Below are 23242 nucleotides of genomic sequence, written 5' to 3'. Positions count from 1 at the left end.
AAACCACTAGTATTCAGGGACACCCCATCCACCCTTCTTCATCCACTGACTTTCACATCCTTAGTCTGAGAAATGCAGCCCCCGTGTGGGACACAGTGGCATTGTGGATGCAAGGTAGTCAGGGAGCAGAAGCAGTTGTTTAATGCCAATACACACGGAGCATAAACAGTAGGCAGAAGCTGTATGTATGCTTGTGTGTGTGTGTGTGTGTGTGTGTGTGTGTGTACAGTATGAGCACATGTATGTCATGGCTGATATGTGCAGGTAGAGGACAGCTTCCTAGGAGTTGTCTCTTTCCCTCCACCATGTGGCTCCTGGGGATGAATCTCAAGTCATCAGGCTTAGAGTCAAACACCCTAACCTGCTGAGCAGATAGATGGCCCCCCACATATACCTTAACCCAGTAAGCAGACAACCAGCCCGGCATATATTCTACACTAATATTTGTAGGCTCGAGGTGCATCTTGTTAAATGCTTTATGTGCGTTTTCTCATTTAATCCATGTAATCACCACCCTACAGCCTGAAACTAAGGGTATGAAGTCACTCCCTGTGCGGCACTCCGCTCCTCTGGAGGCAGGACCCAGCCTAGGTCTCTGCTGCCAACACCCCTGTGCCTGTTCTTAGGAGGAGTTAGTTTTTGAGACAAAGCCTCACTATACAATCCAGGCTGGCCTGGAAATCACTAATGGCCCAGACTGGCTCTGACCTCACAATTTTCTTGCTTCTACATCATGCCTGCTGGCCTTACACAGCACCACACCTGCTCCAGTAGGATGCCCACATTGACAGGCTGCTGGTTTTCCTCTTCTTCTGCACTGCTGAGAACTGAATCCAGAGGTTTCCCCACACTAGTCAAATGCTCCACCATTGAGGTATGTCCCCAGGGCTGTCAGGGCTTCTTTCAGTCCTGTCTGTGAGAACCAATTGGTACTCAAATCTTTGCCGATAAGGGCTCCAGAACTGTTAGTTGTGGGGCTGGAAAGATCACTCAGCAATTAAGAATGCCTACTGCTCTTGCAGAGGACCCAAGTTCAGTCCCTAGTGTCAGGTAGCTAACAACCACCTGTAACTTCAGCTTCAAGGAATCTGACACCTGTGGTCTCCACAGGCACTTGCAAACTCTCTCTCTCTCTCTCTCTCTCTCTCTCTCTCTCTCTCTCTCTCTCTCTCTCTCACTTAAAAATAAATACTACCAAAAAGAACCCTGTTAGCTGGGTCTAGGTGTGGTAGAGCATTTGAGAGGCAGAGATGGGTAGATATCTGTGAGTTCCAAGCCAGTCTGGTCTACCTAGTGAGTTCCCAGCCAGCCAGAACTACATGGTAAGACCCTGTCTCCAAAATAAAAGCAGCCAGTTATACGCAGAATAAACCCCATCTTTGCTGGGAGAAGTCCTGGAGTGATTCGGGACAGCTAGAACTGCCCAAGCCTCTTGCCTCCAGGGCTCCTGAGTACCACAGTTCTTTATGTTCACGAGTATGGCTGGTGACAGGCCATGTGCTCATCCCTCACTAAAACTAGGTCAGTCACACAAGCCTTGTGGGCCTCAAACTTTCCATGTTAGTAGTCACAGGGACATATGTGGGACAGATGCTTAAAGAAAAAACTGGTGTCTTTTTGTTATTGTTGTTTTAGTTTCTCGAGACAGGGTTTCTCTGTGTAACAGCCCTGACTTTGTAGACCAGGCTGGCTTTGAACTCACAGAGATCTGAGTGCCTCTGCCTCCCCAGTTGCTGGGATTAAAAGGCGTGTACCTCCATGCCCAGCTGAAACTGGTTTCTTAAATAATGGCTCTTCTGGAAAGCCTGTGGCTCCCACTGGACCTGCGCAGATGGTGAGTCCTTGCCAATCCCTCAGCTAGGTTCCTCAGCTATCCTCTCTCTCCCCTTGCCAGCTCCAGCCCCACAGGGTGCTCTCAGAACAGCAATTTAGCAGCTGCTACCGGGCTCTGGGCTCTGGGCTGTGCTCACTGCAGGTGACAAGAATCACTGGCCTGAGGAATGGGACATCCCAGCATGCTTTGCCAGACAAACCTCAGTCCCTAGGTCAGCTAGAATATTGGTGTACTCTCAGCAGGGAGCCAAAGCTGTAATTAACTCACACTGCACTTGGTCTAACTCCAGGAGGCTTTCTCCTCCTTCCCTACATAGAATCCATGGCCAGGTATTCCTGTTCGATCCTGAAAGCAGACCACCTGTGGTGAGATAGCAGGGCCTTCCCACATCAAATTGCAAATGCTTGAGAGGCTTTTAGGCTAGTTTTATGTTTTTCCTTTTTACCACTCCCCATTTCACACAGGCCTGACTGTTCAGATCTGTTGCATAAACACATATTTAGCTTCCCTCAGATCATCCTAGATGGATGGCTAGGGCTTCCAAATGCCAGTTGAATGATCTGTGCCCTTTCTTTCAACAGGGGGGAGAGGCTGCCATCTAGTGCCCGTCAGGGGAAGTGTGTGCTCGAGGGGTGCCGAGTAAGTCTGAGCAAATACACTGAACCTTTACCTGCCAATCTCCAGGAAGATTGGTGACAGCTTGTCACACACTCAGGCAAGATGCATACATTAAGATGCTAAGAAAGTGGCAGGTTAGAGCATTCTTCCCTAGTGCGGAATGACGAGCTGTCCTGCTCTACCACAGACAGGGGGGTACTAAGAATAGAAGACTTCAGAGCTGACATCTGCCAAATCTCAGGAAAACGGCAACAAATTGGTCTCCCACCACATCTGGAGAGATGAAATGGCTCCGTAGCAGAAGCTCAGGGGAGCAAGAGACGTCAGACTTCTAACTATGGGCAGAAGACTTCTGGGAAATGTTGGCCTGTGAAAAAGATTACATTTTGTGGTATTCAGTAGGAATATGGTCAGCCAGGAAGTAGACACTTTATGGGGTTGTGGCGTAAATAACTATAAAATCATGATCAAGAGACTGGAGTGAGGGGCTGGAGATGGTTCAGTGGTTAAGAACACTGGCGGTTCTTTCAGAGGTTCAGGATTCAGTTTCCAATACCCACATGGCTCACAACTGTCTGTAGCTGTAGACGGGTCAGCAGGAAAAGATGCTTGCCTGACAACTGAGTTCCTTTCCCGTGGTGGAAGGAGAGTTATCCTCTGACCGCCCCATGTGTGCCCACCACACACACACACACACACACACACACACACACTAATGTAAACAGAGGAAGAGACCAAGGGCTGCTCCACAGCCTCCAGACTGAAGGATGACGTTAACAAGTCTTTTCCAACTCCCAAAGCAAGGCCCTGACTTGGACCAGTACCTGATAGATCCCAGCAGCCGACCAAGCTGCTTCCCACTGGCCACAGACTAGACTCCATCTTCTGTCTACTTAAGGTTTCCTCTGCCTGCTTCACCTGCTGCTTCTCTCCATAGCCGCTGGTCCTTACCTCTGTGGGCTGGGCACAGAGTGAGAGACTGGGCGCAGTTGGAAGGAGTTAGATGCTCATGAGCAGAGTCTTGCTCCAGCAGGCCTGACGCACGCGAGGCTAGAAAGTGCTGGGGCTTCCCTGGCTTCCCTTTACTTCCCAGCCATGGTCCCAGACTTTTCACCACTGCTGGAGTCAAAGAAATAAATGGGGCTGGGGAGATATCTCAGAACGCACGGTTTCTGCCGTGTAAGCTTGATGATCTGAGTCCAAATCCCTACCACCATGTCAAAAAACAGGAGATGGTGAACAAAACAAACAAACAAACAAACAAAAACAGTAGATGGCAAGACATGTAATTCCAGCACTGGGGAGGCCAAGATAGGGGGATCCCTGGGACACAATAACCATACTAGCCTAAAATATCAAGCTCTCCAGCCTTACACATGTGCACACACATCTTTATAACTCAGGTATCTAAATGTAAGCACAGACACACACACACACACAATTTTCTTAATATGAAAGAAAAGTTCTAGAGACTCTTAACATTGTCACCTTAAAGTCTAGTCATGTTGCCCTCAGAGGGCTTCCAGCCAACAGAGAAGCCAGGCATTAAACAGGAAATACAAGATGGAGCTCAGAGGTCGGAGGGAACACTGGGAACTGGAGACAGAGATCAGGGGGCTGAGGAAACAAGGAGCACAGAGCCATCTGTCTTGGGGTCTCTGTGAAGCTACTATAACCAAGACAGGGATTAAAGGAGTCCACTTGGGAAATAAAGGGATAAAGGGAATGCCAGAGACATCAGGGAAGCAGCTGAAGACAGCATAGGCCAGGAACTGAGGCAAAGCTGGAAAACTGTGCAACAGCAGCAAAAAACTGTATGGCATCCGAGGAAGCCAGAGCAGCCTGGCCTGGAAGGTCTCTGTAAGGACCCTGCACTTCTTTCTGAGGGCATGGGAACACCATGGAAGAATGAATGGCACAGGGATGTACTAGATACTTGTATCATGGCTGCTCCCCAAAATACCTGGCAGAAAGGTGCGATGGGGCTTCATTTAGGTTTAAGAAGATTTGCTCCATCATAGCACAAAGGACAGGGTGGGTAATGCAATTCATAGCAAAGAGGGTCCAGGAAACAGAACGGGAAATGGAGGGGGTCTACTGGCCGTCTCCTTTCCCGCTTCCAGACAGGTGCTGCCCACATGCACAGTGGTTCTTCCTTGTTCAACTAACTCATGCTGGAAACTCACAAATACAGAGCCAAACCTCCCCAGTCTCCCAGTGATTCCAGCTCCAGACAAGTTGATAATGAGCTACCATCACAAGGGGGCCGAGGCAACAGACTGAAATTTGGAAAGCTCGCTCTCTTACTCTGAGGGTGGAGCTGAGCAAGGATTTTTTTTTTTCCTTCTTGACACTCTTTCCTTTTGTAAAATTTTCAAAGATAGTGTTGGTAATAAACAGGCTGCTCGGGTAGTAAATCTCTCTCCTCAGATACTCACAGACCAAGAGGCCCATCAGGTAGATAGTGCAACTCTTTTCGATCGAAGCATCCCTGAGTGAGGAGGATGACTAAGGAAACAACTCTACTCCATCCCAGATGGAGGGGAGGCCGAGAGCTAGCAGCAAGCCAGCTGCGGTGCCCACACAGACCTCCCCTTTCTTTTTATAACTGGCTATATTGCTAGTTTTCATAGTTGGGTCAACAACTCCAGCTTATTGCAGCCCTGTACCTCCCAAGCTGTAGCACTGCATCTGTGGGTCTGATGTGATTTTACAGGAACAGCCTGACACTTCCAGAGGTGGGCGGATGGGCTGAGCGCTTGCAGGAGTCAGCTGTAAAGCAGAGACTTTGTTCCAGTCCTCAAATAATTCACAATATCCGGGGGAAGGAAAGACTGAGTGCAGTCGGAGAAGAGGACAATGATCGCATGTGCATTTCTTAGTTGGGAAACTGGGGCTGGGGATGACATAGGAGCCATTCATCTAAAGTTAAACCAGAGTCACTGCTGAAGGCACTTGGAGAACCCACTAGAGCAGACTGGTTCAAGGCACACAAAGACCTCTAGGGAAGGCCCTGGGACCCTTTGCCTGTTCTCTAGGAGACTGAAAATAAGCAAGGGCCAAAGTCCCTGGCCATGGACCTCCAGGTCACTCTAGCCAGAAAGATCTTCATTTTGGTTCCTCAAACAAATTACAGCTTTAGGACATTTCCTTGATAGCTTGCTTTGGTAGCCCAGGTAGGTCTGGAACTATAGCAGTCTTCCTGTCTCCGTCGCCTAAGCATCTGCACACTTCTCTTGTGAGTTCCTCTTCCTGGAAATCCCTGAGCTCCACCACCACACCCTGGTCTCCTCTTCCGGGGAGCAGCAATTCTACCTCCTCATTTAGGCCTTTTCCATCCACACCTAAACACTAGTGAGCCTTTCTTTCGCATCAGAAGGTGCAGTTATCATCTCCTCCCCCATCACAAGCCCTACCCTACGTGAGGTTCTTCCCTGTCTGCTTCATTTCCAGGGCCCAGTGAAGGGAGAAGGCATAGCAGAGAGTAGTCATTCAATAGCTTTAGATGGAAATCACTGGAAGAAATATTGTAGAAACTGCTTGATCCAGGTAGCCTTGGAAACTGTCATTTGTAAGGTGAAACAGTGGAAAGAAAACCATGCTGAACCATCACAAGACAGGAATGTAAGCGTAGGTGGACTTCCCTTCTATCTTATGACCGAAGTACTAGAAACTCTAAATTCCAGATTAATTTGTAGAGCACAACAATAAGAAAGCAGGTGCCGAGAGACAGCACCAAGGTTAAGACCATTTGCTGCTGATGACAATTTTTTTTTGTTTTGCTTTGTTTTGTTTTTCGAGGCAGGGTTTCTCTGTGTAGCCTTGGCTGTCCTGGAACTCACTCTGTAGACCAGGCTGGCCTCGAACTCAGAGATCCGCCTGCCTCTGCCTCCCGAGTGCTGGGATTAAAGGCGTGCGCCACCACGCCCGGCTCTGCTGATGACAATTTGAGTACAGTTCCTTTGAGCCATGACAGGTGATTCAGAACCACCTATATAGCTCCAACTCCAAGGGATCTTGTCAGCTTTTCTGACCTCTTTAGGTATACACACACACACACACACACACACACACACACACACACGTTAAAATAGCTGAAATCCAAAACTTTCAAGTCCAAAACTCTGTATCAACATGACAATACAGGTGACAACTGAACATGTGACCTCATGTGACAGGCGTCAGTAAAAGTGTGGGTGCACCAGTGTGGACTGTGGTGTAGCTCAGTGGAGAGCCCTTGCTTATCGTGCATGGACCCCTGGATTCAATCTCCAGCACTACAAAGATCTTAAATAAAAATAACCATATAAAGACGCACAAGAATTACCTTCTGTTTATGTGGACAAGCTGTATGTAAAGAGGAACGAAATCTCATGTTTAGATTTTGATCTGATTCCCAAGATATGTTTGTGTATGCAAATTAAAAAAATCTGGCATCAAAAACCCTACCCTTCAGGTTCTGGGCATTTCAGATGAGAGCTAGTCAATCTGTATTCAACACTCCATAAATTATATAATGCAAATAAATGTATGGCTACTACTTTAGAGAGAACATTACTACAGTGTTATTTATATAAGTACTTTCCTTTGGCGATTTAACACAAGCTTCAGCTTAGGAAAAACTGATTTAGAACTTGCATCTCACAAGTTGTCTCGTATATAAATGGAATCATTTGTACAAATGAGGGCAGAGTATGTAGTTGTGTCTATTCTGAGACTGTTGTTTGCCTTTCACGCTGTGCCCACTGACAGCTGGCTTCACTTTTGAACAATTCTTTGGTCTGTCTGTTTTCTGTTTTAAAAGGCCTTTTCATGTGTATGTAGTATGTGTCCTTGTAAAGAAAAATCAGAAAATATAAGAATAGAGAGAAGAGAACAAAATCACCTGTAACTGTGGAGTCTATAAGTAACTAAAGAGAATATTTTCAAGGGGTTCCCTTCCAGATCCTTTCCAAAAAAAGTGACTCGTGTGTGAGAGTTTCATTTTGTACAGAACATGGAAGGGAAGGGTGTACAAATGGCATATTATGGTAGAAAATGCACAACAGTACACTTGAAGTCAAATAAAATTACCAGGGACAGGGAAGGAACATCCCATATCGATAAATAAGTAAAAATCAGTCGGGCAAACATAGCGATTCTAAATGAATGTGTACAAAAAGAAACCTGATAGAGTTGGAAAGAAAAATAGGCAAACCCATAATTATAGTTGGAGGCTTAAGTATCCTTATCTCAAAAATAGTCAAGACAAAGTCCAGGCTAAAGAGATGGCTCCGTGGTTAACAGCGTGTTCTGCTCTTCCAGAGAACCTACATTCCACTGCCAACACCTCCATGGGGCCAATGCCTCCGTGCGGCCAACGCCTCCATGCGGCCCTTACAATTCGCTGTCACAGCTCATCCCACGGCAAGCGCCAGTCCCTAACACTAATCATGATACTCTTGTTATCCTGTGGCAGACAGGAGCGTGTTGTCCTCTGAGAGGCTCCACTCAGCAGCTGACTCAGATAGAGACACCCACAGCCAAAACAGTGGATGGAGCTTGGGGACTCTTATGGAAGAATAGGAGGAAGGATTATGGATCCCAAAGGGGATAGGAACTCCACAGGAACACCAACAGAGTCAACCAACCTGGACCCTTGGGGGTTCTCAGAGTCTGTACCACCAACTAAAGAGCATATACAGGCAGAACCTAGGCCTCCCTGCACATATGTAGCAGATGTACAGCTCAGTTTTCATGTGGGTCCTAAACAACTGGAGCAGGGACTACCACCAAAAGCTACTGCCTGTACACAGGATATGTTCTTCTAGCTGGGCTGCCTTGTCTGGCCTCAGTGGGAGAGGAAGCACCTAGCCTCACAGAGGCATAAAGTGGCAGGGTGGGGGGATGTCTAGGGGGGCCTCCACCTGCCCAAATGAGAAGGGGAAAAGGAAGAGGAGAGGAGAGGGATTGTAGAAGGGGATGACTTGGGGGTGGGGGCAGTGAGCAGGATGTAAAGTGAGGAAGTAAAAAGCAGAATATTTAAAAAACAAAAAAGATCTCTGGGAACAATAGCATGATGCAAACAGAACCAATTCCCAGAAGTTTTTCTCTGTCATCCTTCTACACATACACCAGCACATATACTCATGTTCACACACACACACACACACACACTCACACACACACTCACACACACACAGAGACAGAGACAGAGAGAGAATAAATGAATAAATGTATTTTTTAAGACAGAGAAAGTTAAAATTATACACTGTATTGTCTGACCACAATGGGATCAAACTAGAAACCGAAGGAAGACTTCCTATCTTCCCATTCTCAGAAACTAAGAGCGCACGTTTAATATTTCATAGGCAAAGAGAGGGAGGGTCTCCTGAGGAACTGTAAAGGACTCTGAGCAGAGAGTGAGGGAAAATACAACCTATCCAAACATGAGGACACAGCACTGGGGGAAGGAAAACTCCCAGCTCTAAGTGCTCACATTAGAAAAGAGGAAAGGCCCAAAGCTAATGAGGTAGCTGGAACCCGAGAGCCTTGAAGAAGAGGGTAACAGGCTGTCAAAATAAGCTGCAGAAGCAGTAAAGAAAAACAAAAAGATCAAAGAGAGGGGGGAGGGAGAGAGAGACAGAGAGAGAGAGAGAGAGAGAGAGAGAGAGAGAGAGAGAGAGAGAGAGAGCGAGTGCTGGCTCTGCAAAGATGAGTAAAGCAGAAATGACTGGCAAGACCGAGAAAGGGAAAGGAAAGAAGACACAAACAGTGAAACAGGAGCTGCCACAGAGCAGGCACACACCAAAAACATAACCAGACAGCTTAAGAAATGACTCTACACACACACACAGTGAGTGAGCTGTAACAGCAAGGCCAAGTTTTTCACCAACAAAAACCACTACATCATGCCCAATAGGAAGCATATACTTTGAATAGCTCATGACCTCAAAGGGAAATGTTACAACCCCCAGGCCCAGGTGGTTTTACTAGAGAGTTCTGTGAAACACTTGAATAAGAACAGCAGTTCTAAACAACCTCTCCAGGGAAACAGATGAGGAATCACTTTCCAAATCACACGAGGAAGCCACTGTACCTGGAAACCAAAGCCAAATGAAGAAACTTCAAAACAAAGCAATGTTGTTCATGAACATAACTGCAAAAACATTATCACTTATTAGCAAAATATGTGGCGGGAGAGACGAGTCAGTGGTTAGAAACACTTGCTGCACAACCATGAGGGTCAGAGTTTGGAGCCTAAGCATGCCGGGAACCACAGCTCTGCACGAGACAGAACCACTGAGGACTGCTGGCTTCTGACCTACATGAGAAAACATTAAACCCAAGTTCAGGGAAGAACTTGGCCTCAAAAGAATAGGTGGACGTGATAGAGGACATCCGGCCTTGCACAGACATGCTCACGCACACAAACACATAACACATGCACACACACATACTTGCTCACATACACATAAATTAGCAAAATTATTCAACAATGTATAAAACATGATTGTAGGGCCATCAAAAGGACTCAGTGGGTAATGCATACTTACTGCCAAGCCTGACCACCTGTGAGTTTGATCCCTGGGATGCGCAAGGTAGAAGGAAGAAAGCAACACCCGAAAGCTGGCCTCTAACCTCCAGGAAAATAATTATGCCACATGACCAAGAGAGGTTTGTTTCAGGCAGGGATGCTAGATGAGTTCGGTACTCAGAATCCGTCGTTGTAGCCACTGTATTAGCAGACTGAAGAAGAACCGCATGGCTATTGCTAATACAATGCAAGCATCCAATAACATTCACGATTTTCAAAAGTTACCGGGCAGGGTGGGGCTGGAGCTATGGCTCAGCTGTTAAGAGCCCTGGCTGCCTTTTCAGAGGACCTAGGTTTGATTCCCAGCATACAACCATCTTAACCTACAGTTTCAGGAGATCTGACCACCATCTTATGGCCTTTAGGGGTACCAGGCACACATGTAGTGCTCAGACAAACTGGTAGGCATGACACCCATTCATGTAAAATAACAAAATATGTTTTTATAAAAAGTTATCAGGAGGGCTGGTGAGATGGCTCAGCGGTTAAGAGCGCCGACTGCTCTTCCAAAGGTCCTGAGTTCAAATCCCAGCAACCACATGGTGGCTCACAACCATCCGTAGGGAGATCTGACTCCCTCTTCTGGAGTGTCTGAAGCTACAGTGTACTTACATATAATAAATAAATAAATCTTTAAAAAAAAAAGTTATCAGGAAAGTATACATACACGTATTATTGTCTCCTTACTTTCAGTGTTGGTACATATTTCTAAGTCTTCCCATAACCTAAAATATGTCCACCTTTATATATATCCTATAATGGGTTGGTTTTTGTTTTGTTTTTCTTCCAGACAGGGTTTCTCTGTGTGTAACCCCTAGATGTCCTGGAACTCCCTCTGTAGACCACGCTAGCCTCAAACTCAGAGGTCGGCCTGCCTCTGCCTCGCAAGTGCTGGGATTAAAGGGATGCAGCACCACCAATCAGCTTTTTCACATTATAGTTTTTAAATAGAAAATATGGCATTAAATCAAATATAATTTTCTTTTTAAAATATTTTTATTAGGTATTTTCTTCATTTACATTTCAAATGCTATCCCAAAAGTCCCCCATACCCTCCTCCCTACACCTCCCCCCTGCCACTCCCTTACCCACCCACTCCCACTTCTTGGCCCTGGTGTTCCCTGTACTGGGGCATATAAAGTTTGCAAGATCAAGGGGCCTCTCTTCCCAATGATGGCCGACTAGGCCATCTTCTGATTCATATGCAGCTAGAGACACGCGCTCTGGGGGTACTGGTTAGTTCATATTGTTGTTCCACCTATAGGGTTGCAGACCCCTTTAGCTCCTTGGGTACTTTCTCTAGCTCCTCCATTGGGGGCCCTGTGTTCCAGCCAATAGCTGACTGTGAGCATCCACTTCTGTGTTTGAATATAATTTTCTTATTCAATAATGGTGGGGTCTTTTTCAAGACAGGGTCTACTGTGTAGCCCAAGTTGAACTAAATTTCTCTACTTACCTGAGACTGGCCTTAACTCTTGGTCCTCCTCCTCTTTTTGACCTCCTAAGGAGTGGAATGGCAGAAGTGTGACATCTTGCTTGGCTATATGAGATATTTTTCTATAACAATATTCTCCTACTCCCCTGGCTCTTCCTCCCCACCTCCTCTTTCTGTTTGTCCAAGACAATGTCTCAAGCTGCCCAGGAGGGACTCAAATTCTCTTATGTAACATAGGACAATTAAGACTTCTTGATTCTCTTGCTTTCACCTGCCAAATCGTGGGATTATTGGCATGCATCATCATGTTTGGCTTAAATATTCCATTTCTATCAAAGACTATACAGAATAGCTGTACCGTAAATTGACATTTATTATAGTGTTATAATTTTTAGCTTTGTTGGAATACTTTGGAAACAACCAATTATTTGCACAATCTATTTTGATGTTGTTTACTGAGAGAAACAGGGTGAGGCTAACATTTGGGCCTTTAATTATTTATTTTATGTTCAGTTATTTTATGAACTGAAACCAGGGTCTCATGCATGCTAGGCAAACACTCTACCACTGAGGCTTACATCCAGCCCTTTGTAAGTTTTTTTGTTTTGTTTTGTTTTGTTTTGTTTTGTTTGTTTGTTTGTTTGTTTAGTTGGGTTTTGTTTTTTTTCCAGACAGAGTTTCTTTGTATTGCCCTGGCTGCCCTGGAACTCACTCTGTAGACCAGGCTGGCCTTGAACTCAGAAATCTGCCTGCCTCTGCCTCCCGAGTGCTGGGATTAAAGGCATGCACCACCACGCCCGGCTAAATTTTTTGTTTTGAGTCAGGGTCTTGCTAAGTAGCCCAAGCTAGGCTTTGAATCCTCAGCCTTCCATGTAGCTGAGATTATAGGTCTGAGATTATGAGGCCCAGACTGTTCTACTTTATTAGATAGTAATAATTACCAGGTATGGTGCACATACCTATAGTCCTAGCACTGGAGAGGCAGAGAGAAGCAAAAGGGAGTTCAAGGTCAGCTTCAGTTACATAGTAATTTCTAGGCCAGTCCTTTCTCCGAAAAGGAAAAAGATGGGAAGAGGAAGACATGATAATTTTAGCTACTGCCTTCCAAATTTTATACTGTTACCTACAGGTTTACATTTTTAAAGCCAACATTAGGTGTTTAAAATCCTTCTAGTATAAGCCAGGTACGGTTACATCTACTTATAATCCCAGCACTTGGGAGATGAGCGAAGGATGATCAGAGTTCAAGTCTGATTGGACGACATGAAACCTTATCTCAAAAAAACCCTTTGTGACATGTTTATGAGAATAATATATGTAGGAAAAAGTCCTCTGACATAAGAGTTTCGATCCACACACTAAATAGAAGGGTGAGACAGTAAGACACACCAGCAGGCTTAAAGGAACAGAAACAAAGAGACACAGATAAAAACAGATAAATGCAAGGACAAATAGATTGATGGATATATGCGTGGATGATATACAGGACATGAAATGTCATTTGATGTAGTTGAACATTTCTAAAACACACAACTTTGAACATCTGGAAAGGCGAGTGCCATGAATATGTTAAGCGGTTTCCGTGGTGATGGAAATACTATACTATATAAAACCCCAACGTGTGGGATTCTACATGTTAAATCAAAGCATCACTCTGTAGAGGAGATCAGCCACACCTTTATCTCCTACTTAGTGACTTCCGTAAATTGCTTAGCTCCTAACCTGTAGCAACCCCAAGGTAGGGTGGGATAATAGGATTAATTTCCTTACACCCTATATATTCTATTCTAGTACTTTACTCAATCCCTTTACTACTAGTCTCCTAAGCTCAGAGACTCCTTCCCTGGAGCTCTGTGAGCCTTCCCCTCTAAAGCCTATAAATGTAAGGATTTTCTTTTACTACAGGTTGCTGGTAGATCGTCACTATATTCCAGCTTCCCCTGATGTGAGTGGACTGTTCTATGTAAAGGTTTTGGTCACCTGAAATCCATCTCAGCACATCTCTCCAATAAACCTAGAGATAACCTTTAATATTAAAGCTGTGTTGGAGAGAGAGATCAGCAGTTAAGAGCACTTGCTCTTCTAGAGGAATCAAGTTCAGTTCCCAGTACCCAAGCCAGGCAACTCACAAATGCCTGTGGCTCTACCTCCAGGGGATCAGATGTCCTTTTTTGGCCTTGACAGGCATCTGCACACACATGTTCACATGCACACACAAACACATAAATAAAAATAAGTATATATATTTTTAATCTACTGAAGTGATTGTACAAAGAAGAGCAAATGTTTTTCTGGGAAGGCATACAAGGGATAAGTGAGAAGTATATTCTAGTGTGGGAACTCAGAAACAGTGGCCAAACATCTGTCCAGAGCTTACGCATCTCGGAGAGGACAGTAGCTCACAATGATGTGGGGCATGGGGTAGTTGGAAGATGACCAATAATAGAAACTTAGAGGATCTCTGAACTCACCACTGTCCACAAGAGGCTTGGAGGGAACAACTTGACCCAGAATAGAACATGTGCACTTCTTGCAGCTCCTGGGCAGGGTTCATGAAGGGCAAGGATGCTATAGCCCTGGCCATTTCTTCGTGATATAAGATTCCTTCTACCTGTTTGATTTCCTTGGGGCTGTCTACAGTCCTAGGCTCTTTATGCCCAAACCTCTTCCTTTGCCTAGCGCCTCCCAAGCGTCTGATACAGGAGAGCTGATACACCTCTCCAGCTGATGCAGCTCACTTGTGTTCATGCCTCACTGGGTGTTCCCTTCATTATCTGTAGCTTGTCTGGTGGCAACTTGGCATCTGCTTCCTAGAGAACCTGAAATGTCACACAGAGAATCATGGCTCCGCTGGGAAAGGAAGCTGGGTGGTGACATAGCACCTGTTACTACTAGAGCCACCAGCTGTCCCAGAGCTTAAAAAAGACAGTCACCATGCCAGGCCACACTTTTTCCTACTGCTTTCTAGTAAACAATAATTGAAGATGTGAAGAGCCCATGCAGATCTGAAAAAATTGCCAGGGGGTAAAGCATGGCACTACCCCAGTTAGCCATCAGGGGCTCAGTCAAGCCTCTTCCACACATGGTTTTCAGTGGTAGAACAGGAAACCTGACTCACACCATCTGCAGCTTTCTGGGTGAATCTGTTGAAATTTCACATTTAAGGAATACTTTGCTACCTTTAACCTCAGCGCTTGAGAGACAGATGTAAGTAGGTCTCTGCAAATCTGAGGCCAGCCTGGTCTACAGAGTAAGACAGGGTAAACTTAGAGAGTGTTGACACACTTTATCTGGCCTTGAGATCTGGTAACAGATCATGGGCCTCTTTTTACAATATGCTCAGAGCTCTCTGAAAATGTAACTTAAAGATGGGGATCATACAGGGCACACCCCTGGAGGAACAGAGCTCAGTACAAAAGATAGACTGACTAAAAGAACTCTTCCTACTTAATAGCAAAGATGATGAAAGGATGAAAGTGGAAGGAGCTCAGAATTCGTATTTGCTACTCATAAAAACACCGCTTCAGATAGTTTCCGTTTGTCTGGAGCACTTTAAAGCTGCAAACACTGCCAGCCTAAAAGCAGGTTGTCATATAATGAATACGTTTGCTTTGGTAGAGACACTCTTTAGATTCTTTGAGTTGGAGTTATGGGGCTGATAATAAAAGTGAGATCTGTTCTATTTGTACTTTCTAATTGTGACAGAACTTGTAACCACAGACATGTAATGAAAAATCAAGCATATGTCTGGAGACAAAATGATATCATCTGCACTTCTTGGAAAATCCTGAGTATGTCTTTGTTGTGTGAATCTGGATAAATAAAGAAGCAACCTGATTGCTAGTCAGTTAGAGCAAGATTCTCCTGGGCATGCTTTTAAAGTCCAGGTCAAAAACACATTGCACCTGACTTACTCATCCCTGGCAGACTCCTTATTTTCTCTTAGAAATCTGTCAACTGCTGGGACTGGCCCCTGACACTATGTAGGCTTGTCTGTCTGGAACTCTCTAGATTATGCTGGCCTTGGACTCGAGAGATCTGCCTACTTCTACCTCCAGAGTCCTGGGATTAAAGGCGTGTACCACCACACCCAATCCAGTTTTTTTTTTCCTTTCTTTTTAGACACGATCTCACAATTGTAGTTCAGGATTGTCAAGAGCCCTTGGCAATCTTCTTATCTTAGCCTCCTAAATGCTGAAATAAACGCTTGAGTCACCATGCGGAGCTTTACTTAAGATGTCCCAGCCCTTACTAGGAGACTGACTGTCCTTTTCAACTTGCTCACATGATATAGATTACTACATACCATAGGTATGCCTTTTCAACATTCAAGGCACACACACACACACACACACACAGAGAGAGAGAGAGACAGAGACAGAGAGACAGAGAGACAGAGAGAGAGAGAGAGAGAGACAGAGAGAGACAGAGAGAGAGACAGAGAGAGAGACAGAGAGACAGAGGAAGAGACAGAGAAAGACAGAGAGACAGAGAGAGGAAAAAGAAAAGCCTAGTGTTTCTCCATAAATTCTTGGAAGTAAACACAATGATTGAGTACTACTCTAAACAAATGTTGGGGGGGGGGGAGTAGAAAGGGAGGGAGAGAAGGGAGAAAGAAGACAGAAGGGGGATGAGCAACAACTGCCTGCCAGTATACAGGGATGTGATGCCCCATCAGCAAAAGCCCGGGGCATGTTCACCTTGACGTCAGATGACCCATCCAGGAGGGACAAAGGCCATCCACACTCCAGTATCTGCACACAGTAAGCTACACTAGTGAGACAGGGACAGAGCTGCGACAGAGCAGAGCTAGCTGTCAGTCTTGGTACATGTTAGTTGGCATGAGGTTCTCAGAAGCACAGTGGGGCACAATGGGCATGGTGCCGAGGACAGAAAAGGCTATTCATGATTTGATAAAGAAGAATCAGTGTTGGACTCCACTGTGTGCTTAGTGTTGCCTATCTCTGAAGGTCTGTATTATTCTCTTTCTTTATCTATATCCCCATCCAAGAAGCATCTACATGCACATCCCCCAAAGCCCATGAAGGCAGAGAACAGAAGCACAGAGGTGAAATAAACAAATAAATAAATAGTCCTCTGTTGAGCCCCCTCTTTCAGAGTACTGACATAATTATGAACTTTGGGAAAACAAAGGCCTTTGGAGGAACTCTATAAAAGGGTCTAAAGTTCAATGCCAACCTAGGTAAGTAAGAAGACTTTGTCTGCCTCAAACTAACAAAAAGACTAGAGGTGTAACATGGTGTAGAGTATATAAAAGGCCCTACCTGGATTTAATCTCCAGCACTGCAAAAGGAAAAAACAAATTTAGCTCCTTTGTATTAACTGCTTTTGTTGTTTGCGACCAGCCCCTGCTATGTAATACAGACTGACTTTGTACTTAGAGACTTCTTGCCTTTGCCTCCCAGATACTAGGATTATAGGTTTGCTCTACCAGGTCCCATATCTTTGAAATTAAAAAAAATAACAATATATGTGTGTATACATATTTTATATGTGCATATATATAATTTATATAACTATATGCTGTATAGTTATATAATTAAGTCATTAAACTTCTGTAAAATGTATTGGTCCAGCCAAATTTCTTAGACTGGCACTTCTAGTTATCTGCAGCCTCTGTTTCTCATATTGTCTTTATTGTTTTCAGTTTGCTGACTTTCAGAGCCTTTGACTAAGGGCATATTAGTGACTTAGGATCTCTCAAAGATGCTAGCATGAATCTTCCAACAAAGTCAGCAATAAGGACACATAGCTTTGTCTGTCCAGAGCAGAATCACCTTCATTTCGGGCAATGTCATTCCCAACTCCAATGGCACAGTATGGAGGACGGTGACTGTCAGTCATGGATACTGCCCCTTTACCCATTGCTATGGTGATTGGTCTCTGAAACATCAGAGCAAGCAGAACCATTTCTAAAATGGAACATGAAGGAGAAAGAAGTCCTTTTCTGGTAAGGCAGTCATACAGATGCAAACACGGAGCTGCCGCAGGAATGGTACAGAAGTTTAAGTCTGTGTGTCAGGAAAAAGACATATAGAGCCAGCCAGTCTTGGCTTCTTCTAAGTTCCCTAAATCTAGCTCAAACACCCATCCCATTCTCCCCTGATATGGACCAACGCATTTGCTTTTGCCAGGTATATGTACATACCTGTAATCCCAGAGCTGAAGCTGAAGCTGAAGCTGAAGCATGAGGTTCTTGAGTTTCAATTTAGTGTGGGATGCAAAGGTGATCTCTACCTACTTAAAGAATAACTTAGGACTGGAGAATTAGCTTAGTGGTTAAGAGCACTGTTGCTTTTGCAAAGGACTCAGGTTCAATTTTCAGCACCCACATGGTGACTGACTCACAACCATTCATAAAGCCAGTTCCAGGGGATATGACACCCACTTCTGATCTCCACCAGTACCAGGCATATAGACAAAACACTTAAGACAGAAAATAAATACTTAAAAAATTTTAAATAACTTTAAAAATATTTTTCTTTTGCATCAGCTACTTCAAGTTGGATTTCAGCTACTTAAACCTTAACCATGTTAACTGTTCGGTGCTTTTAACACACATGAAAATTTTGTGTTTGTGCATGTGTGTGTGTGTGTGTCTAAGAATCCAGAACCTTTACTGTGCTAGGCAAATGCTCACTACTAAACTGCATCAGCTTCTTGATATTTTAATTTTATTTTAACCTCTTCTCCGTGAAAGCCACGGACACATTAATTTTAAAATGTCCGTGGTAATTATAACAGTTTTCTAATTGGCAAAGTTAAGGATATGAATAATTTAGACATCTGTACACATAGAAATGCATATTGAGCCGGGCGTGGTGGCGCACGCCTTTAATCCCAGCACTCGGGAGGCAGAGGCAGGCGGATTTCTGAGTTCGAGGCCAGCCTGGTCTACAAAGTGAGTGCCAGGACAGCCAGGGCTACACAGAGAAACCCTGTCTCGAAAAAACCAAAAAAAAAAAAAAAGGAAAAAAAAGAAATGCATATTGGGGCCTTTTTTGCAAAAGAGCAGATCTGACAATGTTTATAATCCTATACAGATTCCCCTTGTAAACATAGTTTTGGATATCATGGTATATCAATCAGTTCATATAGATTAGCCTGGTGCTTTTCTTGGTGGTATCTGAGAAATTCATTTCTTTTCAAAGTACATTTTCCTTACTGCCACTGGTAATATGGTCACTAAAGTGTAGTAATCTCACCAACAGGGTCTTCTTTTCTGGGAATTGACTATGCATGACAATTACTAAACTGCTGAGCTACAGCCACAGACGTTTCCAGGATTTGTTTTTATTTTGAGACAGACTCAGAGTCCAGGCTGGTCCAAAACTCCCAATCTCTACCTTTGCTGGGACACTAGACATTCCCTACCATGCCCCTACCCTACATGCCCCTAGAATTCATATTGAAGTGTCTGTAGGACTTTGTTATTGACTTTTTGTGTTCAGATGGGTTTTTTTTGAAAGAAGCTGAATATCCTGTTTTTCAATTTCATGATGAAAATTGTATCAAACTACTGGCAGGATTCCACTCAAGGTGAACCACACAAGAGACCAATCAGTCATGGGCTTGACAGACTATGAGGAAAACTTAACATTCTGTTCTGTAGACAGAACTGAAAAAATAGGACCTCTGACTGCTTCCTCATCAAGAGTTACAGAAATAAGAAATAACAGCCATACTTACATAGCATGTAATTAGACTAGGGATGTTAGCTAAGTATTTAACACTGATTGTGTACCAATATTTGGGATCTAGGTGGTTTTGTGTTCTTTTTTTTTTTTTCTTTTTTTTTTTTTTTTTTTTTTGGTTTTTTCGAGACAGGGTTTCTCTGTGTAGCCCTGGCTGTCCTGGAACTCACTTTGTAGACCAGGCTGGCCTCGAACTCAGAAATCCACCTGCCTCTGCCTCCCGAGTGCTGGGATTAAAGGCGTGCGCCACCATGCCCGGCGGTTTTGTGTTCTTTACCTCTTATCCAAAGAACTGAAAATAACAGCTCATACATACATATTAGAAAAAATGATCAAGATGATTTTATTGGAAAGAAAGTGATAGTACAGTTTAGAGAGGGATACACTATCAAAGTTAACAGCGGGTCACAAAAGTGAGAGTGCTCAAGGGCTTCAGGTTACAGCCTGGGGTATCTTTGGTTGTTGTTGTTTCAAGATGGGGTTTCACTGTGTAGCCTTGGCTGTCCTGAAACTCACTCTGTAGACCAGGCTGACCTTGAACTCACAGAGATCTGCCTGCCTCCATCTCCCAAGTACTGGGATTAAATATAAGTGTATGCTGCCACTGTCTGGCTCTGAAGTATCCTTGTATGGGGTCTAAAGGAAGGAGAGGTTGGCTACGAAGGAATATTGTTTGGGTGGTTTTCTCTTCAGATTGGTAGATTACGTTATGCATTTACTTTCTTATTATTTTAATCATATGCACACCCAATTATACATATTCATAATGCTAAACAAGAAGAACACAGTTTGCCACAAATATAAAAGTTAAATAATAAATGTTTGGTCCATGATTTTGAGTACTTTATAGATCTGTGCAGTCTAAAGATGTGGTTGAATTTTATGTCACCTTTGTGACAGCTTTTATTAAAGTGGCAGATCTACAACTGAAAATAATATTTTTAGTCACTATTAACTTAGGATTATTAAATAAATGTTTGTCCCTGTCACGGACTGAATGTTCTTGTTGCCTCAATTTGACAGTATTGGGAGGTGAGGCCCTTTGTAATTGAGAGCCCTCATGGGTGGAATTAGTAACCTAAGAAAAGATGAGATATCTAGACCTTATGGAAATAATGTGGACTGCCTATAAGTTAAGACACAGGCCCTCACCTGACATAAGGTCTACCAGTACCTTGACCTGACCTTTCCCACCTACAGAATTGTGTGAAATAAATATTTGCCATTTAAGTCAATAGTATGTGGGTCTCACCACCCACTTTTGTGTGCATATATGATAGACAAATGCCAAACCTCTGATCTTGATCTCCAGCACAATACTTTTGTTATAGCTATATGAACTGACAATCACCCCTAAAAGAACTTGTCTATTCTCATTAGCTGAAGTCAAAACAAAACAATACAATAACAATAATAAAACAAAGAAGCAGTCCAGGCTGTTCTGCACACAGCTCCCAGGATCAATACTCTTCGCAGCTCTTAGCCCTAATGCCTGCTCCATCCTTGCTTCAGGCAGCAAGATGGATGGGGAAAAGGATGTGATATTAACACAAACCAAGGGGAAGGACACACGTGATTAAATATGGTTACTGGGCTAGAGCTACTGTGTTCTGGGGTATAAGCTAGGGTACTGAATGTGAGACTACAATCATTTGTAAAGATCAACCTGACAGAGGACAAATGGACACAAATTCATCCTGAAGAGCTTAAATGGCTTTAATTTTTAGGTCAGGAAAGACCTCATTCCATAAAATAGAATGAGTAGTCTGATGAGTCAAAGAGAAAAGACTTTCGCTAAAAAAAAAAAAAAAAAAAAAAAAAAAAAAAAAAAAAAAAAAACAACTGAAGAGACTGCAAAAAGCAGAAATAAAAACTGAGATGCGTTACTATCTTTCTCGGATGTGGGCGGAGACAGAACAAACAGATAACTTAGCTCATTTGCCTAGTATCCAGAGGCCCTGGATTTGATCCTCAGGGTTACAAAACAAAGCAAAAACCATACATTAAAAAAAAATACTTAATACTAAGTATTTTTTCTAATATCAGGTTACCTTTGTTCATGTTTTGATTAAGAGAGAGGGAACTTCATCATTATTTCAACAGAAATTAGCCTCTCTGGCTCCAGTTTATTTGCTTGGAGACTGGGTCTCAGACTAGCCCAGAACTCAGCTTCAAGCTCAGGCGCACAGGGCTATGGTACCACATCTCAGGTGCATAGGCTATGCTACCACATCTGGCAGCAATTCTTTTTTCTTTGTTCTGTTTTGAGACAGGGTTTCTCTGTCTGTGTAGCCCTGGCTTGTCTTGGAACTTGCTTTGTAGACCAGGCTGGTCTTGAACTCAGAGATCTGCCTGCCTCTGCCTTCAGAGTGCTGGGATTAACAGCATGCACTATAACCACCCAACTAGCTAACTCCAATTTCTGAGGGTCAAAAAAACCAACTTTGTTTAGCTTGGTAATGTACAATTGTAGCATTATTAATCCTATTTTTTAAAAAAATTAGCATTTTTGTGAATTTCACATCATGTACCCCAAACCCAGTCCCCTCCCACTCCCCTCATACCCCTACTCCCAAATAGAGGAAAACAAAGCAATATTGTTGTGGAAACAGTAGTGTGAATGACACTACTATCCACACACACACCTCTGGCCACCTTTTAAAGTCTGGACTAGTGGAATAGCTTAGTTTCAAACAAAGCTTCCTATAATTTTTATTTAACAGATGCCAACAGTTCAGCTTATTTGCAGCAACTTAAGGAGTTAAAGGTGGTGGTGGCGCCAGTAGGAAGCAAGAACAGGAAAGGGTTGGATTATAGCCCACTAGACATAAGAAAGTGGTGACAGCCAAGGCCTAAAGAAATGTCTCTGCTGTTGAAAGGAAATACAGGCTCCATTTAGGACAGGCTGAGTTTCAAGATCTAAAGAGTTCTCTAAGCCGGGCGTGGTGGCGCACGCCTTTAATCCCAGCACTCGGGAGGCAGAGGCAGGCGGATTTCTGAGTTCGAGGCCAGCCTGGGCTACAGAGTGAGTTCCAGGACAGCCATGACTACACAGAGAAACCCTGTCTCGAAAAACCAAAAAAAAAAAAAAAAAGAGTTCTCTATATCCATCCAATGTCTCTCTGGCATTGGAAAAGAATAGAGATTACCATCTGAGACTGATTGAAGTGCCTGAGTCTATAATTTGTGGATAAAAATACATTTGACGTTAAAGAATGATCAGAGATGGAGAAGTGGCTCAGTGGTTAAGAATACTTGATGCTAGCCGGGCGTGGTGGCGCACGCCTTTAATCCCAGCACTCGGGAGGCAGAGGCAGGCGGATTTCCGAGTTCGAGGCCAGCCTGGTCTACAAAGTGAGTTCCAGGACAGCCAGGGCTATACAGAGAAACCCTGTCTCGAAAAACCAAAAAAAAAAAAAAAAAAAAAAAAGAATACTTGATGCTCTCACAGAGGACAGGAGTTCCAAGATCACTAACATCCATGTTGAATAGCTTAAAACTGCCTGCAACTCTAGCTCCAGATGATATGACAACCTTCCCAGCCTCCTCCAGCACTCAGAGCAACATGTACATATGAAGACACACACACACTAAAATTAAAAATGACTGATTGTGGCTAAATTTAAAAAAAAGAAAGAAACTCGAAGAAGTACACTGTGTCCCCACCCTTCTCCATTTTGAAATTGTCAGCAGAGAACAGAAGTCTTTGGAAAGCATGCTAGGGTTGGTGGCACAAATCTGTAAGCCAGCTATTCGGGAGCAGCAGCAGGACAGTGGAAAACTGGAGACCAACATGGGCGTTAAAGCTGGAATGTGTCTCAATCTAGTATTCAGAAAGGGGGAGGGAGATATAACTGAGTGGCGGGAGTACTGCCTAATATGTATGAGACTGGCCTTGTTTCCAAATCCTGGGGGGAAATGAGGCACTGTACTTTCTTTCCTGGAATAAATGTGTACCTTGATTTAAGACAGTGTCAGTCACTGTAGCAATTCCTGATCCTCCTGCCTCGGCTTTCCAGAGTGTCATGACAATAGCTTATAGACCAGTGTGCACAGCTCTAAGT

Source organism: Mus caroli, unplaced genomic scaffold, assembly GCF_978045245.1.
Source record: "Mus caroli unplaced genomic scaffold, Mus_caroli_1 scaffold_18, whole genome shotgun sequence".
NCBI lineage: Eukaryota > Metazoa > Chordata > Mammalia > Rodentia > Muridae > Mus > Mus caroli.
This window is presented reverse-complemented; position numbering follows the sequence as displayed.